The sequence below is a fragment of the Halichoerus grypus genome, chromosome 2 (genome assembly GCF_964656455.1).
Source record: "Halichoerus grypus chromosome 2, mHalGry1.hap1.1, whole genome shotgun sequence".
Taxonomy (NCBI): Eukaryota; Metazoa; Chordata; class Mammalia; order Carnivora; family Phocidae; genus Halichoerus; species Halichoerus grypus.
Genome location: NC_135713.1, coordinates 100,482,675 through 100,502,177, shown reverse-complemented (window position 1 = coordinate 100,502,177; position 19,503 = coordinate 100,482,675). Strand labels below are relative to the sequence as shown.

The 19,503-nt window shown below is 40.1% G+C and overlaps 1 long non-coding RNA gene across 3 annotated transcripts in view; it reads right to left on the bottom strand.

Annotated features, from left to right (window-relative positions):
• Nucleotides 1-19,503, bottom strand: part of LOC144380974 (uncharacterized) — a 330,028-nt gene that overhangs the window by 120,489 nt on the left and 190,036 nt on the right. For all 3 annotated transcript variants that reach the window (XR_013445346.1, XR_013445345.1, XR_013445347.1), the window contains exon 2: nucleotides 17,309-17,371. This is a non-coding gene — a long non-coding RNA (uncharacterized LOC144380974). The remainder of the gene's footprint in view (nucleotides 1-17,308; nucleotides 17,372-19,503) is intronic.

Sequence of the window (19,503 nt, the reverse complement as noted above, 5' to 3'; positions counted from 1 at the left end):
GCTCTATTTCTATCTCAAATAAATAAAATCTTTTAAAAAAGAATTAAAAGGGCGCCTGGGTGGCTCAGTTGGTTAAGCAACTGCCTTCGGCTCAGGTCATGATCCTGGAGTCCCTGGATCGAGTCCCGCATCGGGCTCCCTGCTCGGCAGGGAGCCTGCTTCTCCCTCTGACCCTCCCCCCTCTCATGTGCTCTCTCTCTCTCTCTCATTCTCTCTGTCTCAAATAAATAAATAAAATCTTAAAAAAAAATAAAAAATAAAAAATAAAAAAGAATTAAAAAAAACTTTCATTTTCATATTCATATTTTCACCTATAACAACAGAACAAGTCAAAAACAATAGAAGAATAAGTGATATACTCCACATATAGAAAATGCAAGCCATTCTCAAGAGAAAAGACAATCTCAAGAAACCAGCCATGAGATGGCCCAGATGTGTTAAAGGATCTATTTTAACTATGCTCATTGACAGAAAGAAGAGTATGCTTTTAATAGATGAAAAGATAGAGAGGTCAACAGATAACCAGAAACTATTTTTTAAAATCCAGATAAAAATTCTAAAAATGAAAAATAAAATATCTGGGGAAAAAATTTCACCAGGAACAAAAAAAAATTTTTTTCCACTGGGTAAAAAAAAAAATTTTTACCTAATTTTACTGGGTTAAAATAAAAAAATTCACCTTGATAACAGGATGGAGGTGACACAGAGAAAAGGATCAGTGAATTTAGAAATACACCAGCGAAATTCTCTAATGTAAAAGCAAAGAAAAGATTGGGGGAAAAAATGAATGAAGACTTATGGGAAAATATCAAAGTAACAGTTACCACAACTGGAGTTCTAGAGGACAGGTAAGAGAATGAACAGAAAAAATGTTAAAAAATTAAGAGCCAAAAATTGTCCACAAATTCAGTGAAAGACATAAATTTACAAGTTCAAGAAGCTTGATGAACCCCAAGCAGAATGAATACAAATATAAAACCATGACTGAACACATCATAAACTGCTAAAAACACAAAGATAAAGAAAAATATCTAGAAAAAGCATTACATATAGGGAAAGAATGATTCAAATGATAGCTAGCTTCTCATCACAAACAAACCAGAAAACAGAAGAACAACATATTTAAAGTTCTGAAAAAAAAATAATTCTAAACCCAGAATTTTAGATTCAGTGAAAATATCCTTCAAAAATGAAAGTAAAATAAAGACATTTTCAGACAAACAGAATACAGAATTTACCACAGTAGCCCTGTACGATAAAAAATGTTATACACAGAATTGTATAATTTCCTGCCCACTACTTCTCTCAAAGTTCTTTTAAGCTTAAATATTCCCATCCTCCAATTTCACCAATGTCCAGGATGTCACTAAGATAGCTCAACACTAATAATGCATCCAAAACCACAAAATTCTTCAGAAGGAAGTTCTTCAGACTTGATGGAAACTTGGATCATCAGAAGAGAAAGAACATTAGAAATGGCTTGAAATTTTTCATGATGAAATGATGGACAAAAAAATAATTTAAAAGTATAAGCCACTGAAACCTTATGAATCCCAGTATCCTACTCTAAAAGAATAAAATAGGGGGGAGGAGCAAGATGGCAGAGGAGTAGGAGACCTAAATTTCATCTGGTCCCAGGAATTCAGCTAGATAGGTATCAAACCATTCTGAACACCTACAAACTCAACAGATCAAAGAAAAGAATAGCAGCAATTCTATGAACAGAAAAGCGACCACTTTCTGGAAGGTAGGACTTGCAGAGAAGTGAATCCGAGGTGATATTTGGGAAAATAGACCACAGGGGGAGGGAGCCAGCTACCAGCAAGTGATAGAGCAGTGGAGCACAAAATCGTAACTTTTAGAAGTCTGCTCCACTGAGGGATATCGCTCCAGTGGCTAAGCGAGTGGTGGAACCCTCGCTGGGACAGTGTGGTCTCAGGACTCTTGGGGTCACAGAAAGACTGGGGTGCCTGAGTGCGGCAGAACGCCCAGGTATGGGAGCAGGGAAGCCAGCTGCAAAGACAGAGCAGGAGAGTGGGCTCTCAGCTTGGGCTTGCCATAAACCGTGATCTGCAGCACAGTCGGGCCACTGCTCTTCCAGCAGGGACCCAACAAGCAGCAGATCCGGGGAGACTCCCCTTTCTCCCCTGGGAGGAGCAGCGCAGGAGCGCACCTCAGGGATCTGCTGGGTTTGGAGACTCTACATGGGGTCGGGTGCCAGAGACAGAAACACTCGGTCGCAGGCCGGGTGAGCACGGAGTGCGGCCAGAGACCAGGGAGATGGGAGTGATTGACTGCTTTTCTCTGGGGCCCATTGAGGAGTGGGGCCCCAAGTTCTCAGCTCCTCCGGGGCAGAGATTGGGAGGCCGTCATTTTCACTCTTGTCCTCCAAAGCTGTACGGAAAGTTTGCAGGGAACAAAAGCTCCTGAGAGCAAACCCAAGCAGATTACTTAGCCTGGACCCGGCAAGGGCAGGGCAATTCTGCCTCCGGCAAAGACATTTGAGAATCACTGCAACAGGCCCCTCCCCCAGAAGATGCACAAGAACATCCAGCCAACACCAAGTTTACCGATCAATGAGAACGGCAAACTCCAGCACTAGGGGAATACAGCACAGAGAATTCATGGCTTTTTTCCCATGATTCTTTAGTCTTTCAAAGTTAATTTTTTTAATTTTCTTTATTTTTTCTTTTTCTATTTTTTTTAATTTTTCTTCTTTCCTTTTCAACCAACATATATTTTATCAATTCCTTTTTAGAATCTTTTTTAATTTTCACTTTTACAGTCATATTCTATCCCTTCATTGTATTTAACCTTATTTTTTGTATATATATAAATTTTTCTTTCTTTTAAATTTTGGGATACAGTTTCTTCTAACAGACCAAAATATACCCTAAATCTAGTGTATGGCTTTGTTCTAGTCTCCCACCTTATCACATTCTCTCCTTTTTTTTTCTTTTTAATTTTTCTTCTTTCTTTTTTCAACCAACTTCTTATCTTATCAATTCCTTTTTTAAAATCTTTTTTAATTTTCATCTTTACAGTCATACACCATCCCTTCATCGTATTTACCTTATTTATATATATATATATCAGTTTTTCTTTCTTTAAAATTTTGGGAGCCAGTTTCTTCTAACATAACAAAATACACCCAAAATCTAGTGTGTGGCTCTGTTCTGTTCACCAGCCTGATCATATTCTTCTTCTTCTTTTTTTTTTCCCTTTCTTTTCCCCCCGGTTTTGGATCTCTTCTGATTTGTTTAGTGCATATTTTTCTGGGGTCATTGTTACCCTTTTAGCATTTTGTTCTCTCATTCATCTATTCTTCTCTGGACAAAATGACAAAAAAGAAAAACTCACCTCAAAAAAAAGAACAAGAGGCAGTACCAACTGCCAGGGACCTAATCAATACTGACATTAGTAAGATGTTGGAACGAGAGTTCAGAATGATAATTATAAAGATACTAGCTGGGCTTGGAAAAAGGATAGAAGATACTAGAGAATCCCTTTCTGGAGAAATAAATGAACTAAAATCTAACCAAGTTGAAATCAAAAAGGCTATTAATGAGGTGCAATCAAAAATGGAGGCTCTAACTGCTAGGATAAATGAGGCAGAAGAGACAATTAGTGATGTAGAAGACAAAATGATGGAGAATAAAAAAACTGAGAAAAAGAGAGATAAACAACTACTGGATCACAAGGGGAGAATTCGAGAGGTAAGTGATACCATAAGACAAAACAATATTAGAATAATTGGGATCCCAGAAGAAGAAGAAGAAAGAGAGAGGGGGGCAGAAGGTATATTGGAGCAAATTATAGCAGAGAACTTCCCTAATTTGGGGAAGGAAACAGGCATCAAAATCCAGGAGGCACAGAGAACCCCCCTCAAAATCAATAAAAATAGGTCAACACCCCGACATCTAATAGTAAAATTAACAAGTCTCAGAGACAAAGAGAAAATCCTGAAAGCAGCTTGGGACAAGAGGTCTGTAACCTGGGGTGCCTGGGTGGCTCAGTCGTTAAGCGTCTGCCTTCGGCTCAGGTCATGGTCCCAGGGTCCTGGGATCAAGCCCCGCATTGGGCTCCCTGCTTGGTGGGAGGCCTGCTTCTCCCTCTCCCGCTCTCCGTGCTTGTGTTCCCTCTCTTGCTGTGTCTCTCTCTGTCAAATAAATAAATAAACTTAAAAAAAAAAAAAGGAGGTCTGTAACCTACAATGGTAGAAACGTTAAATTGGCAGCAGACCTATCCACAGAGACCTGTCAGGCCAGAAAGGACTGGCATGATATATTCAGAGCACTAAACGAGAAAAATATGCAGCCAAGAATACTATATCCAGCTAGGCTGTCACTGAAAATAGAAGGAGAGATAAAAAGCTTCCAGGACAAATAAAAACTAAAAGAATTTGCGAACACCAAACGAGCCCTACAAGAAATATTGAAAGGGGTCTTCTAAGTAAAAAGAAATAATAATAATGCTATGAGGAATATATGTGAATGCACTTTGTGAGAAAGGTAATTATTATTAAAAATATATGGTGTGCTTAGAAACATGCCCAGAATCAGGAGAAAGTCACAAGATTTCAGTGCTGAGCTTGACGTTTATGCAACAAGCATTTATTAGATGTCCATTATTTGCAATATAACATGCTACATGCTTCAGATTTTCTACTTGGCAAAAAAAAGAAAAGAAAAAGAAAGTGAATGGTTTTAATTTCCAAACTAATCTGATAAAAATTATTGGCAAGTCACAATGTTAGGGGATTTAGGAACAAAATGTAAAATAGCCAAAAATTTATTCTAAAAGTCATCTCCAGGGACGCCTGGGTGGCTCAGTCAGTTAAGTGGCTGCCTTCAGCCTGGGTCATGATCCCAGAGTCCTGGGATTGAGTCCCACATCGGGCTCCTTGCTCAGCAGGGAGCCTGCTTCTCCCTCTCTCTCCCTCTGCTTGTGCTCTGTCAAATAAATAAAATCTTAAAAAAAAAGTCATCTCCAGCAATCCCTGTTGTAGAGAGTGAATCCATGTTTGTATATTACTTGTCTTAGGTTTTTTTACTCAATTTGTCCTTACAAAACATGAAAACAATGTTAAGTCACCAGGTTACATTTTTGCCAGCCTGGTTTCCCTTTAAGCTACTCAAAGTATGTATGTCTCAGTGTAGCCTGCATGACACAGAGAGTAAGGATAAGAAAAGCAGTGTTTTATTTCTGACACCTAGAAATTTGCATTGACTGCAGACCCATGGAAAGACAAATGGCTACCCAGCTACCTATCTTTGTGACATTACAAACAAATAAAATAGAAGATGTATTGTGTATATATTTTTTCTTTTATTTTCTTTAAAAAAGATGCTAAGCTTAAAGCTCTGATTATTTTTCAAAATGTTGGTTCTGGGAGAGATTCAAACTTTATGTTCCTTAAGGAGTTCTAAAAATCCCTAACTTTTCCCATTTTCTTTTCCCTTCCCATTCTGGGTCATAAGCTTTTCCTACTCTTGCTCAACTCTATACCCTGAAAGATTAGGATTGGGAATTACAAATAGATTTCTCTATCACATATCATTGAAATGTCAGTTAAAGAAAAATCACGAAAGAATATCATATATCAGAGTTTTACCCTAAAATTTTGCCTCTTTATATTTCTTTTCCATTCCTATCTCTGTACCTTCTTCCAAGTCACTTTCTGAGATAGAAAAATCTTTCTACCTCGCATTTGCAGGAACAACTTCCTGTCCTGGTTGAAAGAGGAATTAGGGACCAATGTAGAATATATGGTGATCTGGTTAACCAGCCATTATCTCTCTCCTTGACTTCCTGCTTTGTAGAATCAGATGCTACTTTCCTTTGTAGTTGGTAGTTCATGTGTTATTAGAAGAAGAAAAAGGAGAAGTCAATATAACACAGGTGCCCCTGTCAAGACTAGATTGTCGGTCTGGCTTGTTCATTTCCTTGGCAAGCAGAAAAAGGATATTTATGGGCCATGTGGTCTTTGAGTGTACTGATGTTGCAAACTAGTGACTAGAATCCATTTAAGACAGGCCAAACTATCTGTCTTAGGACTTTATTTTGGCTATAAGTCCAGTGAAAATCTGACCTACCCAAATCTTTTATATGTTTTATGTAAATGAGTTGCAGACGGTACTATTCCTTCAATGCACTCCACTTTCCCAAGAAACTCCTTTTGAATTTCTTCACTTTAGAAAATTAAACGTTTTAATAATATAGTTCCTCTTTACATCATAAAGAGCCAGAAAAGCTGACTGACTGATCATCATCCAAGAGAAAGAGGCACAGGCAGTCCACCCTGGTCGTTGGTACACTCAACTAGAAGTATATTAGTAGCAGTAATTGCCCAATGATTGGGATTGAAAGGATGGACTGCAGTGGGGAGGCTGCTTAACAAACATTGCAATTAACACCACCTACATGTTTGAGAGTGAACTAGGTAATAAACAAAAGATTAAATTAATATGCATGTTCAGTCCCCAAAGGTAGCCAGATGGCTGGCTACAACATCAGATGTTTCCACTCTGCCTTTGCAGTGAGAATCAGTCCTTTGTGCAGTGACTGGTACAGCTGACATTTTTTGTGAGCATGGGCATCTATGGGGGATGACAAGAACCATGAAGCACCTAGCTGGGATGCCCTGAGGCCTTTGAACTCAAAGCCATGCTAGGTGTCCCCAGGGGCCAGGAGGTACAAGGAACAGCAGTCATAAAGTGAATAAAGAGTGAATTTCACGAGCACAATGCTCACCACATTGCTGTCGACTCACACTGCCCAGGGAAGAAAGGATGAAGTAGAAGGCTAAAAAGGTCTGTTTTCTCTGTCTCTCAGGAGCTCCCAGTGTCCAGGGTTTCCCGTTCTGTGTGGTCAGGCTATGACTAAAGCCACGTACGTAAAGCCCTTTTGTTCCCACTTTGCTGAAAACAAAGGGGCCCTTATTTGTTCCTAAAGTAAGCAGCCATATCCGCAGCTTTTGTCATATTCCAAAACCAAAAGACAGCCATCCACACTGAGCCCCAGGCACAGAGGAAAATCTCATTGCTGAAGACTGGGCCCTTCAGACACACCTTCCACCAAAAAAACCTTTCCAATGCCCGGCTCACTTTTTCCTTCTGCTTATTTTGTCCTTCCATCTGTCCATCTAACTGCCCCATTTGTGTTTTACTAAGATTTTTCCAACTAACAAACAGCTAAGCAGCCCCAAACAAAAAGGTCAAGGACCAGCCCCTTGTTCCAGGACAACAAGCAGCGTCTCTCCTGTTCTCCACCTCCTCCCCCAGGTTTGGAAGACAAAGAGCACACTGTGCCACTGACCGCGTCGGCTACTCAGACCTCTGTTCTACACCTTGCACTTGATGCCCTCCTGCAAATTTGGGAAGATCGCTCTCCTCATTCTGCAAATACAGTCAAGAGGTCTTCTTAGGCAACAGAGGGCAAAACATATAGGTGACCTAAAAAACTGCAACATCGTGGGTGTTCTTGGTTTACTCAGTAAGCATGGTCCTTGAATAAGGTGTTGAATAAATCTTGATCTTGTAAATCAAATACTATCTTAAAGCCCTGGAAGAACAACACTGTGGTATATTACTTTGCTGAACCCCATTTTCTATAGGAGTTCTTAACTGGGGACCATGATTCCCCAGGTATCTATGGATAGAATTTACAGAGTATATGAACTTTGTACTTTCTTCAACTATGACTGAAGGCACCAAACCACCAGTATTTATTAACAGCACCAGTAATTTTGTCAACAATTGAGATCTCAGATATTCTCATACCACATTACAGTTGTTGCAGATATCCCAAAATATCACCTAAGCTCATCAACTTGGAATTATAGTCATTATTAGATTGCTGCTAGAGCTTGTTATTTATTATATTGTTAATAAAATGTATATATTATACTATATATTATTACTATTGCTATATAAAATGTATATATTACTAAATACAAATGTATTTACTTTATTGATGACTTTAGTACAATTGTTTTCCTTTGCAATCTTATTATTTTAATTTATACATATAAAATATTATACTAAGGAGGCCATAGGCTTCACCAGACTGTCACACAGATCGATGGCACAAAAAACAGTAAAGAATGCCTGCTACAGGGGCACCTGGGTGGCTCAGTCATTAAGCGTCTGCCTTCGGCTCAGGTCATGATCCCAAGGCCCTGGGATCGAGCCCCGCATCGGGCTCCCTGCTTGGCGGGTAGCCTGCTTCTCCCTCTCCCACTCCCCCTGCTTGTGTTCCCTCTCTCGCTGTGTCTCTCTCTGTCAAATAAATAAATAAAATCTTAAAAAAAAAAAAAAAAAAGAATGCCTGCTACAAACTAAATGGACCTGTCTTTCTTCCCTCAAACACATTCTATACTTTGGGCCAAAATACGTTCTTTCCGCCTTTCATTACCACAAATCAAAACCTTGCCTCCCCGTCATGTGTAGACCATAGGCCACCTCCTTCATGAAGAATCTCTTGATCCCCTTCCTCTGGTCAGGATGGTATTTTAAATCTCTCTTTTCACATTATCACATTCTACCTTGTAACTAGTTATAGTCTTTGTTCCATTTGACTAGTTTAAAATCACCTCAAAGGCAAGTACCATGTGTTCTTCATTATTGAGTGGCCAATAGCATCAAGTGGCCTCTTGACAGCTCTATTCCTGGCTGTCCCACCTCTACATTGTCCCCATTTCTCTACATTTACAAACCACAGAACTGCTGTTCATGTCAGTCCTCTTTTACTGCAGAATAAAACCAATTCCTCTGTGTGACATTCAAGGCCCTTCCAGAACCCTCTACCTCCTTCAGTTTCAGTCTTCATCTCTTCAATCTCTGAGCCCTGCGGCTCATCAATTCCCAAACTCCCACACAGTTTCACATCTCTATGCTTGCATTCTGGCAATCCCTCTTCCTGGAATGCTCTATGTCCTTTTGGATGGAGAGGAGAAAATGACACCCTCAACATTCCCAAAATAGCATTTATTTTCAAGGGGGTCCTACCCAGATTCACAGACAAGCAAGAGAAACAGACTTGTGGCAACAATGGCACTCCATTACCTGAGTTTTATCACTGAAAAATTTCAACATAAAATCCCATTCCAAAATGCCATATTTGTGTTTTATCACTTTGTGACAGTGTTCTGAATGTTTCAGAGCCAGGATGAAACTATGCATTCCCCCTTGCCTGTCACCACCTGAAATTCAAGGCCATTGCCAAACCCTCTCCCAATATTGCTCTGAGCCCCCTGTCCAATGACCTAGCCCCTAAAGTTGACCTACCTCCCAACTCTTTCCACCAATCCCTATGCAATTTCCTTGGCAAACAAATGTCCTCATCACCATGGAATCACATTATGGAATGTTAGCCCCAAGTCCATATAACCATCTCCAACAGATACTATGAAAACTAATAGTAATGTAAGCTTTTTCCCAAGTCATCACTGATCCTTCCTGCCTTCAATGAAACCCACTCTGCCTTGGAAACTCATGGAGGTTAGCTTTGCCACCTTTACCTTTCCTTGACGTCATCTCCCATTCACCTCCAGGGGCTCTCCAATGATATCCAGTGAGGATAAATGCACCACAACCTGTGCCATCTTCTAGGACTTTGGGTCACCCAACTCCTTCCTAAGCCTTTTGGGACTCCATCACTCCCTCTCGCTCAGCACATCAGCAGCCATTCCCACGGTTCACACAGGGCCTTATCTCCATGTCCTAAATGATTAAACCTGATGCCCCCTTCTCTAAACACCACCATCTATCCTACCAGTATTAACAGTCATTCCATCTAAACATTCTCCTCTAGCTCATAAAATCCTCCTTTCTCTTTATATGTCCAACTTCTTTGAATCTGGAAAACAAACAAAAAATAAAACACTTATTTAAGATTCATCCTTCCCTACAGAACATAATTTTGGCTCTATCCAACCCTCTGAATTCCACATAAACCATAAGATACTTAAAAGAAATAGTGCCTTACTTAACTGGCATACCCGCAGAACCTAATACAATTCCTGGTATGCACTGGGTACTTAATAAATGCACAATTCCATCTAGTCCCGTAGGGTTTTTTCTATTGTGTCTATGTTCACAAATCTACATACTCAGTTCACAGTTCTTATCTGAGCTTGGATTCATAGTTCCAAATGCCCATTAGACATTTCTATATGGTTATCTGACCTCAGTGACTCAGTATATCCAAAACAGAATCTAATACTCACCATTCTCGCTCTAACTAAACATGTTGTTCATCCTAGCCTAATAAATAGCCATCACCACACACAATGCTGGTCCTTACAACCTGAAAGTACTAATTCTAGCCTTTCCTCTTTTTACTATATCGACTGGATAAGTCATGTGTATTATTTCCCCTCCCCTCTGAGCCCCCATTGACACTGTCATCCTCATCTTTTGCCTGGACTATTGCAGTAGTCTCCTATCTTGTCTTTCCTCTAGTTTCTTACTTAAATAACTATAATAGTTCCCATAGCTTTCTGGATAAATTGCAAACTCTTTATCATATCAAATGATATCAAATATCAAACCATCCATCCTCTCTAACCTCTACCCAGGCTTAGTCTAGAACTCGTAGTGCCTGACCAAAGTAGCTGCTTAATACACTGAAGAACAAATATCATTGATCACTCTCTCCATACAGAAAGGCTACACTATAACCCATCCCAAACTACATGCAGTTCCTCAATCATACCACACCAGAAAGGGATGCTATTCTCTTCTGCCCGGAATGGTTTTCAGTTATCCTCCTATCTACTTGAAAACTCCTACTCAGTCTTCTGGAACCAAATCAAAGACCCAAATCTGGATGCAAATCAAAGACTTCTGTGAAGCCTTGACAGATTACCTCCCAGGAAGAGCTATGTGTCCCCGGTACATGCTATAGAATCTCCACTTTTGGGCCTAACTTACTTCATGGCAGTTTTTGTTTCCAAATCTCAATCCTTTATTAGATTGCACATTCCCTGCTGGCAAGGACAACAGCAGATCTCTCTAGGTATCTCAGTGCCTAGGAATGTGCCTACTACAGGTAAGTAGTAGGTGCTGGAAAATACTGATTAAGCAGATCTTTCAAAGCCCAAGGCAGATGTCAGCCCTCCTATGAAGCTGCCTTATCATAAGGTGTTGCTCCTCCCTCTATCATAACACTAATTTTAAATTCTAGAAATTTAAAATTCTCTAACTCCTCCAAGTTCTAGTGCAGAACCAGGTGGGTGGGAAGAGTCAACTTCTGGCCTGTGGCCTACTCCCCTTCTTTTCTTATATCACGATGCACCTTATACACATGCTTATAAGCACCCCAACCTGAACTTCCAAGCTCTGTCCACATTCACTTACTTACAAAGAGCTGCCCTTCGACACCGCCCCTCCTTCTCTTGCCCAGAGATGCTCACACCAGCAGCATAGGTGGACCCAGGCTAGCAACCTGCACAGGTCCTGGAAGCTGACTTGAGCCATCTGGGCAGGGAAGTCCAGGGCCCCAGTACTCATAGTGTCTAGAGCAAGATGGTGTGGATGCTGGGTGGGCACCTCCCCATGGCCCCACTGGCTCCTCCCTCCACAGAGGCAGCTAATATGGGGTCTTTGAAAGGCAGGGCCCAGGGCAGGAGACCTCATGCCTGGGTCTAAGGGACTGGAGTAGAGTCATAGTGGAGTCACTGCACCCATGCCTGTTCTCTCATGGATTGGAAACCCACTGAGGCTTAGAAGTTTTCGATGCTACTTCCTGGAAAAGGAGAGAGAGGGTGCCCTCATCAAGCTGCCAACCCCACAAAGGATCAGCTTCACCCCTAAGAGCTTGCATAAAAGAAATGCTGAACCCAGCAATTGCACTAGTGGGTATTTACCCCAAAGACACAGATGTAGTGAAAAGAAGGGCCATATGCACCCCAATGTTCATAACAGCAATGTCCACAATAGCCAAACTGTGGAAAGAGCCGAGATGCCCTTCAACAGATGAATGGATAAAGAAGATGTGGCCCATATATACAATGGAATATCACTCAGCCATCGGAAAGGATGAATACCCAACTTTTACATCAACATGGATGGGACTGGAGGAGATTATGCTAAGTGAAATAAGTCAAGCAGAGAAAGTCAATTATCATATGGCTTCACTTATTTGTGGAACATAAGGAATAGCAGGGAGGACATTAGGAGAAGGAAGGGAAAAATGAAGGGGGGGAAATTGGATGGGGAGACAAACCATGAGAGACTATGGACTCCGAGAAACAAACTGAGGGTTTTAGAGGGGAGGGGGGTGGGGGAGATGGGTTAGACCGGTGATGGGTATTAAGGAGGGCACATACTGCATGGAGCACTGGGTGTTATATGAAAACAATGAATCATGGAACACTACATCAAAAACTAATGATGTATTGTATGGTGACTAACATAACATAATAAAATTTAATTAAATTTTTAAAAAACTAAAATAAAATAAAAATTTAAAAGAGGGGTGCTGAATAAACAGTTGTTTCATAATGAATTAACAAAGGCGCCTTTTATACTTAGAATAATTAAGAATTCTAGCATTGGGGGTATTTATTGCTAACTCTTCCATTGTTTCTCAACCTTATAGTCTCTCAAGCCTGATCTCCCCTAAAAGAGTTTCAGTTCCTAACAGGTTTTCTATCTCCCATAAAAATCCCAGTGTCCTAAACATAATCTACACCCAATAAATATTTGTTGGACTTTTTGACAAGTCATCCTCATTAGCATATTGAGGTTTTTATTTTTTCCAGTCATCTCAGTAGTGGCACTGTGAGTTGTTACCCAAATGGTAAGAGTGACTATCAAAACAGACATAACAGAAAGTTTCTGAGAGTAATTTTAACCTGTTGCTAGTAGTAATTTATTTTTAATTTTTAAAAACCATTGTAGCTATAGCTATTTTACTAATAAAACAAAATAGCTGTTGTTAATAGTGTTTGGGCAACTGAAAACTCACAATTGAACCTGTACAGAGGAAAGAGTAAGTGAAAAGAATGACAAGCTTAAAAGACAGTAACTGAGAAATGGAATTTGTTTGAAGTTGTTGGGGAGAAAAATCTGGCTGAAAGAAGAAATAATGATAAACCCCAGAGCCAGGACTTCTCAAAACTCCAGGTGGGATTTGACAACCTCATCAAAATTGAAGCAGCCTTTGACTTAAAAAGAGACTACTGAGGAGATCATTATAAGGAAGTAGAGAGATCTATGCAAGCTTCTTGAACATGACACCAAAGCCACAAAAAAAAAAAAAAAAAATTAAGACCTTGGGAGCATTTGTTCTATTACCATTTTCTTGCAGGTTTCCTTGAATGTCTATAAATCAGAGTAATCTGATTTATAAATCAGATTACAAATGAGTCCTGTCCTCTGCCAAGAGAATCCAGGACAATCTAGGCAGAAGGGTCTACAAGAATGTTCTGTCCATTAAAGGATGTTTATAAAGGGAGCTATTTTTTATAATAACTTTATTGAGATGTAACTCACATAACAATCCAATTCAACCACTTAAAGTGTGCAATTCAATGGGTTTTAGTATATTCACAGGGTTCTGCAACCATCCCCACAATTTAATTTTAGAACATTTCTGTCCCTGCAAAAAGAAACTCTATCCATTTGCAGTCTTTCCCAGATCCCTTGTCCCCTGGGGCCTAGGTAGCCATTAGTCTACTTTCTGTCTCCATAGATTTGCTCATTCTGGGCATTTCAGATATATGGAATCATATAGCATGTGGTCTCTTGTGTCCTTGTATCTAACCTCCTTCACTTAGAATAATGTTTTCAAGGTTGAACCATGTTGTACCATGGTATCAGTACTGTAGTCCTTTTTAGTGCCTAATAACATTCCATTGTATGGATATTCCACATGGAAGCTAACTTTCAGCTATACAATAAAAAAGTCATGGGGAAGTAATATACAGCATAGGAAATGTAGTCAGTAATATTCTATAACTTTGTATGGTGACAGATGGTAACTACACTTATCATGGGTATCGTTTTGTAATATACATAAATATCAAATCACTATGATATATACCTGAAACTAATAGGATACTGTACATCAATTATACCTCAGTAAGAAATAAACATTTTTAAATTAAAATTGTATTTTATTTATTTTCTTTAAATTTTTAATAAAATTTTAAATAAATTTTTATTTAAAAATAAAATTTCATTTATTTAAAATAATTTTTAAAATTTTTAAAGAGAAAATAAAAATTTCATGTCTGTTGGTGCTTTCCCCTAAACTCTCTTCAGATGATCTCCAGTTTCCAGACACGTGGATATATGACAAATTATGTTCTGTCACTCAGTGAACTTGGACAGTGTACTTCTCTAGCCTTCAATTTCCTCACCTATAAGGTAGAAACTGTATCAGTACCTACCTATAGAGTTAATAGGATTCTTAGAATCTATTAGTCTAGTGTAGTGATTTCCCATAGGAAGAACTCATTAAATATTAGGTTTCATCTTAAACCTGATTGGATTTTTAATCACAAAATTACACACTTATTGTAACCAGTAAAAAATACAGAGATGAGTTTTTAAGTTCATAATCTTCCTCTCAGCCCTCTATTCATTCCCAGATGTTGCCAATATAAAGTGTGGTGTGCATCTTTTCACACCATTCTCTGCACTTATACAAATTCATAAAACAAAAATGCATATTTAAAGATACCTTCTTTTCTTTTATTCTAATATATACTACACACATGATGTTGAAATTTACCTTCAAAAAAAACTAAAAAAATCTGGCCATCTTTTCTGGTCAATACATGTATATCTAACTTAATTTTAATAGCCATACCACATTCCACAGTATAAGTGCACCCCAATATATTCATCATTCCCACTACTGATGTACATACAGAGTATTTTCAGTTGCCATTGTACAAATGCTGCCATAAAGCTGCTATTAATGAAGTAATAAGTAGTAGTCATAACCATGATTTTATTATCATTATATCCATATCTTTACATTCCCAAGTCCAACCTAGGCCCATCCCCTACCTCGTCAATACCAAGGAACAGAACTTTTATAGACCAACGATGGAGAAGCAGATTATCATAATAAAGGATTTTAAGCAGAAGAAATTTGAGGGAAAATAAACTAACTTAAATGGACAAGTCCAGGGACCCAGACCCTCAGGGGAGACACAACAGGGCGTTCTAGACAGGAGAGAAAGGACATTTGAGGAGAAAAAGGAGAGAGAAGATGATCAGAAGAGCCAGAGACAGTAAGTTTCCTAAAAAAGCTCTGCTCTAAGCCAGGCATACTTGGCAGTGGGTGAATTTTTGATGTTCTAGCCAACATAGTCATTTTCCTTAATGTTAGAGATAGCATCCTCTTTTAGATCATCTACTGCTTTCTGGAAACAATTTTTTAAATTTTTAATTAGTATTTAAACATTTGCAATTAAGCCTAATTACTCCATAAATAAATAAATGAATCCAAAGTTATCCAAAACAGGGCCAATGGAAATATTTGATAAAATTGTGTGATGTGCTGAATGAATTTTAATGTCATCCTAGAACTTGACTTTCTGTGATACATCTCTCCATTTTGTGGGCAAACCTGCCACTGGAGCATATATGTTTATAAAAACCTCTTAATGAACTCCCTTCAGTGGGCTTTGGTCACCACAGCACTAAAATGAGATCTGAAAATGACTGAATTATAAGGTATTTCATCCATAGCTTCCTCATGGCATGGACTCTGGGATATCTTACAGCAGGCTCCAGTGTCCCATGAATGAATTTACTATAAACCTCACAAATGCCACTCCTTTTCCAAGAGCCAAACCAATTTAGAGAGAACACAAGGAAAATGATCCAATTTTTTTATTTCTGGAAATACATGCTATGTGGAAAGAGTTTTTATCCAGAAGGAAAACTTCTGGATTTTACTGGCTCACTAAAATATAAACCATTTAGTGGCTTTTTTTTTTTTAAACCTAAGATTAAGCTTTCTTTCGTCTGTTTGCACATGTCAACCCAAAATAGCAGCCTCCATATAAGAAAAAAAAATGTGTTTGTACAAAAAAGAAAATGTATACCCCAAAAGCCATGGTCTCCCTTTTGCTGGGGTGGCATTTCATGGGGTTTTTAAATCCAGTGGTTTATCAAATTTCTGTAATAACATGGAAGAGAATAGTGATTGCCTATCAACCCTAAAAGTTCTCACAAAATTTGCAAGGGACTCACGAAAGATAAGGGAGTGCTGAGAGCTGAACACTAGCAATTGCACAGAAACCCAGTCAGGTAAACACATATGTTAACTGAGATTTAATATTCTGTCGCAAGACAGAAAAATTAATAACTCTTTTAATTGACAGATTCTTTATTTCCTTTTATCAGGGAAGGTCTAGATGGCCCCCAAAATAACTTGTATGTGTATTAAATCTTGGCAGCATGCAGCTGTTTCCTCTGTGGCCTTCAGGGTCCCGCCACCCTTCATCTCCTACAAGGCAGCACATTTAAATCTTTCAAGGGGCCTTTTAGAACCAGGCCACCCTGTTTCTCTTCACGGGAGATACTGAGAGCCTATTTGTCGTGAGGAATAAGGGACCTAGCAAGGTCTGCTGACAGGCCCAGAGGAGGCCCACCTGCTCATTCCTAACCCAAGGATTGAGTAGTTTCTGTCGGCCGTGGTCTTTCCAACAATTTTGCAATCAACCCATCTCACACTTTTTCCTCGATCATCAATTTCAGTAACAAGTGGATAGCCATTTAACAGCAAGAGGGTTGTCAATATGACACAAATTCACCACATTTCATAATGACATCTAACAGGGCCCCTGTCGTTCGCTCAATAGCACTGCACCATTTACCCAAGTCGGGAGTTAGAGGCAGAATGTCCCTTACACTCATCCAGTCCTGTGGGTTCCTAAGACTGGGAGCCAAAGGTAGAAGAAGAGGATGTTCTCTCTAAATCAGCTCTTCCTACTTCCTCGGTCACTCCCAGTCAGCCCTTGCACACGCAGCTCCCTTCCTGCTTTCAGCCTTCTCCTTACATCCACAGCTCTCCTTCCCCATGCCCTGCTGTTTGTCTTACGCATGAAAATCCCCCAGGGCCAATCCCCACACCACCACCTGAGCTGGGCCATTTTCCCTCAATAAAGGCTCTCAAACACCTTTTTGCAGGAGGTTGCGAGCTCTCTAGCAGCAGAGACTAGGTCTAATTCATCTTTCTATCTGTAGAGGCTTCCACTTAGTATATAGTAAGTTTTCATTGAGTACTAATATTAATAGCAATAATAATAATTATAGAACAGCAACATCTCTTGAGCACTTACTTTGCGCCAAGAACTCTGTTGAACATGTTATTTGCATCATCTCGTTTGGTCTTCACAAATGCACTGCAAGAGAAGGAACAGAATGATCCCCACTTTAAAGATGAAGACACTGAGGTTTAGATAAGTCATTTGCTCAAGATCACAGACACACAGTAAGTGCAGGGAAAAAGAGAATGAAACCAGGTTCATCTGACTCCAGAGCCCAAGCTCTTTAGTCTTTCTGTTAAATGAATTTCATTATGCCTTCACCTATTTTAACCCTTAGGTGCTGCCAACAGGAATCCCTCAGACAGAATGAGATGAACAGTCTACTTGGAAAATTTTTTGGCTACTCCGATTTCCCTCTATCGCTGATAATTTTCGGTACCAGGGGACAACACAGCCAGCAGATAATGTTGTTGATAAGATCAACACTTACCTATTTTGGTGCCATGTGGGAGTGTATCAAACAGTGCACTTGCAATTTTACACTTTGTTCTTCTTGTGGTGGGCTCCCATTTAACTAGGGTTTGATGAGGGAGAGCTGAGCAAGACCCAGGCAAGGAACACGAAGTTGCCCCGCAGTTCTAATTCATTCAACAGTTATAATGCCTTTCACATGGTGTTTATTCTGCTCCCATTTACCTCTCTTGCATAATCACCATCAATTTAGTTTCCAGTGGTTCTGCCTGCTGAGCAGGTGATGAACAATTTCCAGGCGCTAACTTCAACCTGCAAATGGCCCCATCATCACTTCCCCACACATATTCTCTTATGTTCCCAGGTGTTATGTAAAGTTCAGTTACTAAGCTTTCTGGGCTGTGAGCTGCCTGTCTTCCTGGAACTATGTAAGCAAGACTAGAGAACTGTAAGCCATTAGCTTGCTTCTAAGATTTGGAGACATGAAGCTTAGCTGAGGTTTACTGGCAATTGGGTTTGTCCTTATTCCAAATCCTTCCAGCTCTGGCCCCCATTAAGTTTCTTTGAGTACACCCTCTTCTTTTCCCATTTCCCAATACACTAAAGTTTCTTTTCTGGGGCTGAATCATAAATTACAAGGTGTAATCTAAAGGAAAACATTTATTTTGGAGTCTCATTAACTCAGAGGAGAGTGATAGTGTTTATTCCCAGCATGATGGAGTGGACTCCTGCAGACGTGAAAAAGGCCAAGCCCCCTTCCTAATCCTTAAACACACACACACACACACACACACACATACACACACACACACACCATGGTTAATATTCACAACAGTGAAAGTACCCAGATACATGGAGGTAGCAACACTGCACTAGACAGTCTCTTACTCTTCAAACACCATGTTTGAAGCTCTTTTAAGTTAGTGATTTACTGGCTACCATACATAATTATTCACCCCATGTGCCGGTCTTTAAGACATTGTTTCTCGGCTCCAAAACCCAGCCCCTTAGACTCTGCTCAGTGATGCTGGGGCTGCAGCACTGCCAACCCCATTTGTCCCCCAGGTGGCTCTATATTCAACTCTACCAATAGGGGGCACTAGAAGGAAACTGCAAGGTAGAAGTCAGGAGATGCCACACTCTCCTTCCTGTTAGCTTCTTGTTCCTGTTAGCATCAACCCAACACTGGCTGGCCCCTCATCCCAGAAGGGGGTACCTGGTTCCAATCTCCTGCCTCTTTGTGCCCCATTCAGAAGCAGCCTTATCCCTCCCAGCCCCAGAGCCTCGGCCCTGAGCTGCTGAGGTATCTGTAGCTGGTGGTAGCCCCCTCCTCAGAGGTCTGAGTCCCAGCTCTGGGAGACCTCCTCCGAGGCTCAGGGTTCGGGTCAACCTCACCCCTTCCCTTTGTTCCCCAGCCCTGGGAGTGGCCACTGCTTCATGCAATTCTTACCTCTGTGTTACCTCAGTGCTCCCTTTTTCCTTTTTCTAAAACATGTTTAACCAATTCCCTATCTTCAGGCTTCTCTGCTAAAAGCCCTACTGTGGGTTCTGACTGGCCCCAGTGGGTACTCCCTGCATTAACCATAACCTGTACCCTGTCTAATCCCTGAGCAAAACCCTAACCATTTTGCTCCTGAAAAACTTGTCTTCTCTCTGCCATACCTTCTGATTCTCACAATGTAACACCTCGATGATAATTCACATCAGTGGATGGAGGTGGAAGAGAGGGCAAGGCATCAAGGATCCTGGACCCCGAGAACCAGAGGCCATGTCTGAGCATACATTCTCAGTTGGCC